Source organism: Trichosurus vulpecula, chromosome 4 (assembly GCF_011100635.1).
Source record: "Trichosurus vulpecula isolate mTriVul1 chromosome 4, mTriVul1.pri, whole genome shotgun sequence".
Lineage (NCBI taxonomy): Eukaryota > Metazoa > Chordata > Mammalia > Diprotodontia > Phalangeridae > Trichosurus > Trichosurus vulpecula.
The window spans coordinates 170,363,019-170,374,709 of NC_050576.1; positions in this window are offsets into that span (position 1 = coordinate 170,363,019).

Here is an 11,691-nt window from a genome sequence, read left to right on the forward strand (position 1 = left end):
TGGTTGGGGTGGAAGGAAGGAGAGGCTGGATGGAGGAGATGGGGGAAGCAGCAGCAGGTGAAAGGATGAGCACTGGAAGACAGGAGATGAAATAGTCTTTGCCCAGTCACACTAGAGAAGGAGTCATATATTGGAGATATTTGTGGGGTAGAATTGACAAAGTTTGATGACAGATTGTATTTGAGCTGGTATGAGGGAGTGAGGAGTCACAGATAACACCTAGGTTGTGAGTCTATGGGACTTAAAGCATGGTGGTCCCCTCCACAGTAAAAGGAAAGTTAGAAAGAGGTTTAAGATAAAGAGTTCAGTTTTGGTCATGTTGAGTTTAAGATGTCTCCTACTAAGTTGGAGATGGGAGATCAGTAGAGAGGTTTGGGTTGGATAAACACATCCTAGCATTATCTGTATAGAGATGATAATTAAATTCATGGGAGCTGATGAGATCACCAAGTCAAATAGGATAGAGGGAAAAGAGAAGAAGACCCAGAAAAGAGCCCTATGGGACACATTGGTTAGTGAGCATGACCTGGACAAAGATCCAGCAAAAGAGACTGAGAAGGAATGGTCAGATAGGGTGGAAGAGAGCCAGGAGAGAGTAGAATCCCAATAACCTAGAGAAGAGACCATCAAGGAGAAGGGGGTAATCAACAGAGGGTCAGAGACTGCAGAAAAGTCCGGAAGGTTCGAGGAAAGGCCATTCAGTTTGATGATTAAGAGGACACTGGTAACTTTGGAAACAAATGATGAGGTTGGAAGGACGAGATTGGAAGCCAGACAGTAGAGAGTTAAGAAGAGTGAGAGTATGAGAAATGGAGGCCTTCTCTAGGAGATTAGAAAAGGCAGGAGAGATATGGGATGATAGTACTGGGGATAGAAGAATCAAGTGAGGGCTTTTTGAAGAGGGGGGACACATGGGCATGTTTGTAGGCAATAGAGAAGCAGCTAGTGGAGAAGGGGAAGACTGAAAATAGGTAGGTAGGTAGAGAATCAGGAAGGAAGCTGTGGTTAACAGTGCTGGATATTACAGACAACTCCCCCAAAAGGAAGGCCGAGCCAAGGCCATCAGAAATAGGGCAAGGCTTGTATGAGTGCTGATGGTGAGTGAAAAAAGTAGGGCCAGGGAAACAGGACGCACTATGACTACAATAATAAGGTCAACGAAAGGAACCTTGACACAAAGAATCAGCTGAGATGGGTGAGGATGTTGGAGGAGATTCTAGGGAGACCAATGCTCTGGAAGCCAAGTGAGGACATAAAAGACCAGAAGGAAGAAAGGGTGGTCAACAGCTCTGGCTACCGTCTAAAGCTCTCTTCCAGGGAAGAGTAGAATGATAATCAAAGGCGACTGGTCTGTCCTTTATTCTCCCTGCTCCAACTAATGTTCTTAGACTCTGCTGCCAAAGTAATATTCCCTTTTCATTCATCCAGTCTTGTCAATCTTCATTTCCTGGATCTTAAATTGTTTCCCAGTTTGCTTCTGAATAAAAACCTGTTTGGTATTCAAAGCCACAGAAATCTGGCATCCTCTGTGGAAGGAAGGAAGACCCTTTATTATTATTATTAATTTCTTTTATTAAAACTGCGAATCTTTTTGGTCCTTGACAGTTCTTAGGGTAACAGATTAAGGGTGATGCCCAGACCTAACTCTTGTCTAAAATCATTGCCTTCCTATCCTCCTGCTTCAATTGAGCCTAGGACTCACCCTTCTCTATTGAGAAAGGATTAGGAAATAAAAATGGTCAAAAAGAGACAGTCACTTTGTTTTCTCCAGGCATGAGAGAACTGGTCCAAGAGAGGGTGATGACTCTTATTCGACTATTTTGGTTGTAATCCAAGCTCTTCTGTCTTCCAGAATATCATATTCCAAGCCCTCCAATCTTTTTTTTTTTTCCCAAGGGAAAAGATAAAGTTTATTAGGGATTCACCATAATGGGTTGTCTTAAGAAATCCCACCCTTTGTGATGCCTGTTTTCACAAGCAGGCCAGATTCAATCTAAGCTAAGCTAGATTGAATCTGAGCACCTTCATGTAGGCAAGATGGAGATTATATACACAAAGATTGTAGGAGGGATTGAGGGGTGGTCTGGGGTGACTAGAGCAGGGCTTTAGGGAGGGTCTTGAGGAGAGTCTAAGGAGGATGAGATGAGGTCAGACTCCAGCAATGAAGAGAATGTAATTAAGGGTGGGAAGTAGCTGAAGGCATGGATATTGATAGTATTAAGGGTGGGAAGTAGCTGGATAATAAAGGGCAAGGCTAGGTAGAGATTTGGGCCTAATGATAATGTAAGGCTTATGGCCTTAGGGGAAGGCCAGATCTAGTTGGAAGATTCAAGGACAGTTCAAGGGGGCTCCCAGAGATGGTATTCCAGATTCAAGGGGATTCCCAGAGACTGTGCCCTCATCATTCCCCACTCAAACGAATGGGACCCAAATTCTTTTGGGGTCAGGGATGAAGGTCTCAGCTTCTGAAACTGCTTCCTGCTGGCAAGGGGCATAGAGCTGTCCCCGCCTTGATGGGTCCAGTTCAGGGGGTACATAGTCTGAGTAGTCATCTGGAAGTTGATGGTTTGGAGCCTGGAGGAGACAAACCTGGCAAGGAGGTTAAGCAAACAACCGGACAGACAGTATAGGAATATAGAGAAAGGACAATTTCCCTGGAGGTTATTAAAGATGACTATTTCGTACCTAGCTCCCCCAATCACTTGTTCTGTGTACCACACTGCTTTGGGGTTCAGGAGTATGTGTAACACTCAAAGAATTAGGTCAGGGGTATCTAAGAGCAAGGTTTGATTTTTGGTGAGTCTGAGGCTATCCAGCCACTGGTGGCCATCTGCTCCTAGGATGCTCTGGACTGGATGGGGAGTCAGAACTTCTAAAGGATGGTCTGCTAGAGGTTTAGAAGCTTCCTCAATTAGAGTGGCTGTAGCAGCCATGGAGTCTAATTGTTTTGAAAAACAGGCCTGGCCTAAGGACTGGATTGGGATTACCAAAGCTTGTCCTCTCCTTTCTTCAACATACTGAGTGAAAGGTTTTTCTAGATTAGGTAGAGCTAATGCTGGAGTGGTGGTCAGTTTAGTTTTCAGAGTCCCAAAAGCTTTAGCCTGGTCTGGGCCCCACTCTAGAGGGAGTGAGTCAGTGCCTTGAGTAGCAATTAATGGTTGCAGTCCCTCCCAAGCCTTGGGCTTAATTGGATATTGAAGGCAATCAAGGGGAACTATGGCTGGGGTGGCAGAAGTAACTTGCCCAGGAATTCCCTGATCCCTAATAATTGGATCAACTCTCTCCCACACCTCTGAGGGAACATGGGGAGATCTAGTAAACAGAGGGAAAAGGGAGTTATGAGGTTTAACTAGAGAAAATTGGCTTCCTAATTTCACCATCAGGTCCCTTCCTAACAAGGGGGCAGGGCCAGAGGAGAGTGTAAGGAAGGAGTGTTCAAACAACAGATCCTTGATGCCCATGACCTGATGGGTCAAGGGGTGTAGGGACAGAGCAATTAGTTAAAACAAGAGAACATAGCCATGATAAAGTGGGTAACCTTACCTTCAGCCTCGATTTTGCCCAGGGCTCCGTGACAGAGGTAGAGAAAGTGGGAGCACTGCTAAGCCCCAGGCTTTCCCCTCCTTGCCAGTCTTGAGAAGACTGGAGAAGAGGGTACTGCGAGGAGGCTCTACCACTTTTCTAACTTCGGGGATAATCCTTCCTCCAATGTCCCTCCTGGTTACATGCTGGGCATGGGCCTGGAGGTGTGGATGCTGGGGGCTTCCTCCAGGGGGGGCGCCCTAGAGGGGCACTCCTTGGACCAGTGACCCGCCTTGTGGCATTGAAAGCAGGTTTCCCCACTGGCCAAGTTGCAGGGCTTCCTCCAAGGGGGCCTCCTGGAGGGGCGCTCCTTGGGTCTTTTCCTGGCCATGGCAGCAGCCAAGAACTGAGTGTGTTCTCTGTCTCTAGCTCTTTCCCTGCATTTTCTTTCCTCTGCTGCAACCAGGTCTCTATTGTTGAAGACTCCAAAGGCCGTCTCCAGCAATTGGGCCTGAGGTGTTTGGGGTCCCATTGCCAATTTCTGCAGTTTCCTCCTAATATCTGGGGCAGATTGATTAATAAAATACATGTTAAGTATTGCCGCCCCTTCAATAGAATCAGGATCCAAATTTGTATACTTCTTAATAGCTTCTACTAGCCGGGCTTGGAAAAGAGCAGGGTTTTCCTTTTCTTCCTGAGTAATCTCCCTAATTTTTTGAAAATTTATTTGCTTTTGAAATGCTTAGGCCTTCTAACAGGCAAATTACCATATGGTCTCTCTTTTCTCTATCCTCACTCCTTTGATAATTCCATCCTGGGTCACTAGTGGGAACAGCAACTGTTCCTGGGGGGTATTTTATGGGGTTATCGCTAGCCAAACGATCCCCAAATTTTTGGGCGTGTTCCCAGATTCTCCTCTTCTCCTCAGTGGTACAACAGGTAGAGAAAAGGATAGGCAAATCATACCAAGAAAGTTCAAAATTGTAGGGACAGATCCCTAAAACCCTCAGTAAACTTAGTGGGATCTTCTGAGTATGTCCCCAGTTTTTCTTTAATTTAGATGATATTCGAAATGGAGAATGGAACATGCACTCTCCTTGTCCCAGTAGGGGAGGCAGGCACTTCCCTCAGGGGAAAATGCCCTGAAGGTGCTGTGGGGCCTGGAGCTTGGGGAGAGAGATCTGGCTGATCTGTATTAGACTGCAAGGCCAGGGGATCTGGCTGGCAAGGGAGATCAGCTGGTACCTGAGGAAGGGTAGAGGTCAGAGGGGGAGATAAAGAGACCTGAGTGGGAGCCACCTCAGAGAGAGGGGCCGGGGAGGAGGTACTGCCATGGGGGCAGGGCCCGAGGCTAGAACCTGAGTAGGGGTTGCCTTGGGGGTAGGGTCTATGGTGGTAGATACTGCAGGGCCTGAAATAGGGGCAGGCCTTGAGGCCGGAGCCTGAGTAGTGGTTCCCTCATGGGAAGGGGGCCACAGAGGGAGGCACCTCAACCGGACCCTTGGCTGGGACCTGAGCAGGGGTCATCAAGCGGGGGGGGGGGGGGGGGGGGCATGGGAAGAGATGCAGGGTAGGAGACTTGGACTGTGAAGCAGGCAGGAAAAGAGAGGGGTTGCACTACAGGAAACCAAGGGAAAGAGGAGATGGCCAAGGAAGGGGGAGCACAGGAAACAAGGGTGCTCCAGGGAGGTTGGGGAGCAGGAGGAGGGGCTGGGGCTGAGGTCCATAAGGAGGGGGTTATCCAAAATGTCCTGTTGACCCCATTGCCCCTTTGTGGGGGGGCTCTAGCTATGAGCATCTTACAATCTTTTCTGAGAACGGGGTTCTGAGAGAGCTGCATGAAGGTCATTATGTAAGGAATTTCTGTCCGTTTTCTTTCTCGCTGACAATATAATTCTAACTGTAAAAGAGTATTATATTGTAAAGTCCCAAAAATAGGCCACTCTTCATGGCATTCTAGGTGATATTGTGGCCAAGCAGTATTAGAAAGGTATACCAGCTTTTTCCTTTTAAGTTCTTTAGAGAACTTAAATTTTTTTCCAATTTTGTAAAAGACAGCACAAGGGTGAATTTTTGGGGATCAAGGAAGTTTGACCCATTGTGGGCTTGGGGGGCTGGAAGTCCCTTCCTCTGCAAGAAGGATCTGGGAGTCAACCTCCAAAAGATAAAAAGCAAGACAGAAAAAAAAACACAAAAAGGTACCTGGGGTTTTCCCATTCCCTAGCGCTGAGAGAATTGAGAAAATTGGGGGCACACTTCCGGATAGGGTATCTGTCCTTGTCCTCTATGCTTCAGAAGGTGTGCCCAGGTCCATGGCCTTGAACATAAACCGCTGGACCAAGATCCTGAGAGTGTCAGGCTGAGTCTGACACAGCGAGCAGCTGTCTGACCTACTGGGAACCTGGGGAGTCAGGCCCAAAAAGCACCTCCAAAATGCTTGGAGAGCGAGAAGGGGATTGGGATAGGGAGAGGCTTACCTTCCAGTCTTGGCTGGAGAAGAACTTGAGATGAGCAGTATTCCTGGTCAGGGAACCAAAAAAAATGAAGAGATTTAAGCAAAATGATGATAGGTAAGGGAACCATAGGTTTCTAGGGGTGCTCGAGACCCCAAAATACCGACACTCTGGGTCCTGCCGAAAGAATTCGACTCAAGCCTTCTCAGGCAAGGGAAAAGACAAAGCTTATTAGGTATTCAACATAATGGGTTGTCTTAAGAAATCCCACCCTTTGTGACACCTGTTTTCACAAGGGGGCCAGATTCAATCTAAGCTGAGCTAGATTGAATCTGAGCCCCTCCAGTCTTTTAATGTAGAAGTTGCTAAATTCTGTGTAATCCTGACTGTGGCTCCATGATACTGGAATTGTTTCTTTCTGGCTGCTTGCAGGATTTTCTCCTTGACCTGAGAGTTCTGGAATTTGGCTATAATATTCCCAGGAGTTTTCATTTTGGGAACTTTCCAGGAGGTGCTTGGAAGATTTTTTTAATTTGTATTTTACCCTCTGCTTCTATGATATCAGGGTAGTTTTTCTTGATAGTTTCTTGAAAGATGCTGTCCAGGCTCTTTTTTTTATCATGGCTTTCAGGTAATCCAATAATTCTTAAATTATCCCTCCTGGATCTGTTTTCCAGGTCAGTTATTTTTCTAATGAGGTATTTTACATTTTCTTCTATTTTTCATTCTTTTGATTTTGATTAATTAGTCCTTGCTGTATTATAGAGTCATTAGCTTCCACTTGCCCAGTTCTAATTTTTGAGGAATTATTTTCTTCAGTTAGCTTTTGAATCTCCTTTTCCATTTGGCCAATTCTACTTTTTAAGGAGTTGTTTTCTTTTTCCATTTTTTGTGCTTTCCTTTCCAAGTTGTTGACTCTTTTTTCATGATTCTCTTTCATAACTCTGATTTATTTTCCCAATTTTTCTTCTATCTCTTTTATTTGACTTTAAAAATCCTTTTTGTGCTCTCCAGAAGGACTTTTTGGGCCTAAGATCAATTCATATTCCTCTTTGAGGCTTTGCATGTAGATGTTTTGACTTTATTGTCCTCTTCTGAGTTTGTGTTTTGATCTTCCCTGTCATGATAGTTTTCTATGGTTAGGGCTTTTGTAAAATTTTGGTTTTTGCTCATTTTCCAGCCTATTTCATGAATTTTAAAGTTGAGCTATGCTCCTGGGGCACAGGGGGCACTGTCCCAAGCTTCTTTCACTGAAGGCCAAGGAGCTGGTCACTAGCTTTCTGCACCCAGGCCTCCAGGGCTTGAAGCTTACCTTTTTGATTAGATAAAGAGGCCATTCTCTGTGTCATTTCTTATGAAGCCTTAATCACTGAATGGGTTTTGCCTCAGGTAAACTGAGACCTGTTAAAGACTTTGACTTGAAAAGGTCAAGGTCTCCCATTGCATCTGGGGCCATCACCAGTCATCCTGATCTATATCTTGCCACTGGACCCAGATGGCTCCAGAGGAGGAACTGAGGCTGGTGACTTTGCACAGCTCTCCCTCACTTAAATCCAATTCACTTGCCTGTTATGGCATCATTTCCCTGGTGTCATGGTCCTCTTCAAGAACAAAGGACAAACAGCAGGGGCTTCCCTCTGGCTTGCCTGGACATCTGCTCTGGGCTGAGCTCCTCTTTTACCCAAATGAGACAGACATTTCCTTTTAAGTTACCTTGGGCTGGAAATTTGTTCCATCCCATCCCTTTGTGGGTTCTGTCACTCCAGAATTCATTTTGAGGTATGATTTAAAGTTGTTCTGAGGGAAAGTGGGGAGAGCTCAGGTAACTTCCTACCTTTCCTCTGCCATCTTTCATCTGCCTCCTCTTATTCAACTATTTTGGACTGTTAATCCCCAAAGCTACTTTCAAAAAAATTATGGTATTTTCTTCACTCAACTCATGGTGCCAGAGAGGCTGTGTTTCTAGCCCAAGGTCACAAGCCATCTGTGAAGGTAGATATGGGATTTACTGCCCTAATCTCTAAAGATCAAAGAACAATAGCCCCTTATTGCTACTAGCGGTGACTCCCCATACCCTGAAATAAAGTTACAAACCAAGGGTAAAAGAAGAGTAACTAACTAATTGAAAGATATAGACTTAAAGAAAGCCTAGTCTTTTTCTCCAATATGTTCCTCCATAGCTGGAAACAAAGCTTCAAGACTAGAAGGAGAAGAAAAGCAATTCATTTATGACCCACACTTACAGGAACCCCAAGAGCTTTTATCACCCCTGTCCTGATAGCACAACATACTCCTTTATATTTATACACAGCCTTAAACAAATGAGAAACTCACTCCCCCCCAACCAAAGCATATACTTTGAGGGGACATACACTATTTGGAAGCAGGGTCATGGGTGGAATGAACAAAGAAAACTCCTATTTCATTGCCCTGTTCCAAAAAATCCACTTAATATGTCGTTCTTGGATAGTGGCTGAGATTCACCTGACAAGAGATATTTTATTTTTATTTAAATTAATCTTTAAAACAGAACAAAATAATCTTCAATACTGTAATGACTTTAGTTGTATGAAACTATTAAGTGTTGATTTATTCAAAACAGATTTCAAAAAGACTACTGTCATAATAAGTTAATACCCTTCCAAAGATGTTTCATTAGGTGCCCCTCCGCCCTCCCCCACAATGGTGGCACTTGTCTCCAAAGCCAAATCATCAGGCCCTATTCAGATGCTATGAATAAACCATCAGGCTTCAAACAAGATCAAGAATCCCTCTCATAAAGAAAAGTTTCAGGCCAAGGCCATAAAAAGAACAGAAAACACTTTGCCTTGTTAACTATTTACTGCTTGTGAAATTGATGATCTGATTAATTTGAAAATTATTCTATTCTTTTCTGGAACCTAAACAGAACTGGGACCCCTACTAAGGTGCAATTGTCTCCTCACTGCTAAACTCTTCTTCCGTCTAGTGACTAGTCATTCAAGTATATAGCCAGCTCTTCTGGCCAGAGGTTGCACTGAATTTCTGAGCAAACAACCAAATGCTTTTACCTTATTCAATTAACATTTTTAAAAGATACACAATTCCTATCAGAATGATAAGTAACATAAACTTAAAATCCATACACATGTAATATAGTTAATTTCTTATATTTACAATAACAAAAAGATCCAAATAGTTATGCCCCAAGAAAGTTATAAAAGATTCATTATCTTTTCAATGAACACCAGTAATTTATATAGGGGATCTCTATAGTAGATAGAGCACCAAGCTTGGCATCAGGAAGATTCGTCTTCATGAGTTCAAATCTGGCCTTAGACACTTACTAGCTGTGTGACCCTGGGCAAGTCACTTAACCCTGTTTGCCTCATTTTCCTCATGTGTAAAATGAGTTGAAGAAGGCAATGGCAAACCATTCCAGTATCTCTGCCAAGAAAACCCGAAATGGGGGTCACTAAGAGTGGGACACAACTGAAAAAAATGACTTAACAATATAATTTATATATCTCTGCTCTAGCTTATTGAATCTCTATCCATTAGTTTTCTCATTTGGTTGCCATACTTATGGCCAGTTTTCAATTGGTTAATACAGTTATTTGCCTAGGTCTATGTTAGCCCAAATAACCTGAGGGGAAAAATTTTTCTTTCAAGAGCAATTTGCCAGAGGAAATTATGAAAATTAAAAAAAGAAAAATCTATATGACTAGACAGTAACTAAAATCCAAGAATTAATTATTGACAAGTATTATTTACTCACTAAGAAGATAAGGAAAAAAACCGCAACCCAATAGCACAATCTAGACTTTCTGAAAAGAATATCCATTATAATGTTTAAAAAAAGTCAATTCCTTAATTTTAAAAAGTGCCAATTAAATACCCAAACAAGCTTTAGTGAGATTAAAAAATAAAACAAACAAAGCCCAAATACAGATGAAAACACTTAGTAGATAACTCAAAAAACTCTTAAGATTAGAAACATTAATATTGCGTGATGAGCTAACAAGGCTCATGATACACAATCACTAAGCAAACTTCCAAAAGATTTAAAACCCATCTCATAGCAGGTATTTCTACAACTCACATAAAAACATCCCACCTAAGACCACATTAACCAGAAACACAAACATTAATACTTAACATGTCTAACTTTAAACCACCTTCTTTCACTCCTATTTAGAACACGGCGACACAAAAATCCACCCCACTCCAGGCTGCAGCTTTCTCCCGTACTCCATAAGCTGGAAAATCTCCATCCTCCTCTTTAATCGCTCTCATACCGAGTGTTTCAAAAGGAAAAAACAAAAACAAAAACAAACCCAGCAGGAGAGGTTGCCTCCTAAAATGCAGCCCTTTCTCCAGGCTACAAAACCATTCTGGGCTGCCTGTATTGCACTGCCTGCTGGGTAGCGCTTGATTTACATATTCCACCCCTTGTTCCTCCTTGGGCTAGTAACTTTTCCGAATACCCTAGTTGCTTGTGCAAGAAGACTAGCTGAGGTCAAGCTCATCGCTCCCCACTGAGAAAAATTCTACTCTCCTTCTCTCCTTCCCACTCCACTTAACCTTTCCCTTAGAGAAAGCAAAGGATTGCCCAGAAAGGGAAAGAAAAGCTCCTAGGGATAACTCCCTGCAGGAAGACTCGGTTTGATTCAGAAACAAAGGGGACATAATAACAAAATTAAAAGAAGGGAAAGGAAAAGTTCTGCAGGATCCCCCTATTCCCCAAAGGTCTTTCTTCTCCTCATTTGGGAGAGTTATCTGTGTGCTGTAGGCATTTCATTAAATGTTGGATAGAATTCACCTGAAAATCCATTGCCAGCAGGGTTTACCTTCCCATCTATCCCTTCTCCTTCTCCACCTTTGGTAATTTCTTTACAACTTTAATTTTATTTTCTGAAAATGGAAGGCTTAAGATCTCTATTTCAATTTCTGTTATTTTGGGTATTTTGCAGATAATGCTCCATTACTTTTTGTTGTTCAGTTTGGTGGGCATATAATTGTCTAGAAGAGTTTCTGATAATTCTTTTTATTTCTTTGATTCATATCTATATCATCTCTATGCATTCTATCTTCAAGGCCAGTCATTATGATTTGTATGGAGTTCACATGTTCTTTTAACATTTTTGTTCTTTGCTTCCTTTCTGCCAAATTTTCCTTCACTTCAGCATTTATATGTTACAAATCTATTTTTCTGTCACAGCTTCTAGTCTTTGGATAAATTCTCCATTTCCATCATCTATTTTTCCTACCTTGACAACTGGGTTTTAAAAATTTTGCATGGCGAACATGACTATCTCACCTAAATTCATTCCTAATTTCTTTTTGTGAATGGTTTCCCTTTTGACCATTCTGAAATTTCTTGCTATTGGATCTCTGGGGAGTTTACAGGATTCTGTTTTCACCAATCAATAAAAGTTTACTTTCCTTCTTATTGTAGGGATAGTGAAGAACTGGACCTGTGATTTTATTGATATGCTACCAAAGTAAGTCACTACCTTCTTTGTCACTTATAAACTAATAGAGCTACCTAGAACACTGAGAGGTTAAGTAACTTGCCCAGGGTCACACAGCCAGTATATGTCAGAGATAGAATTTGAACCCAAGTCCTCCTGGCTCTGGGACCAGGTCTGTATCATCCTTTAAGACGGAGCTGCCTTTTTCTACATTGTAATATTTGTTTAATGGGATTTGGTTTATTTTTAAAAGTATAATGGAG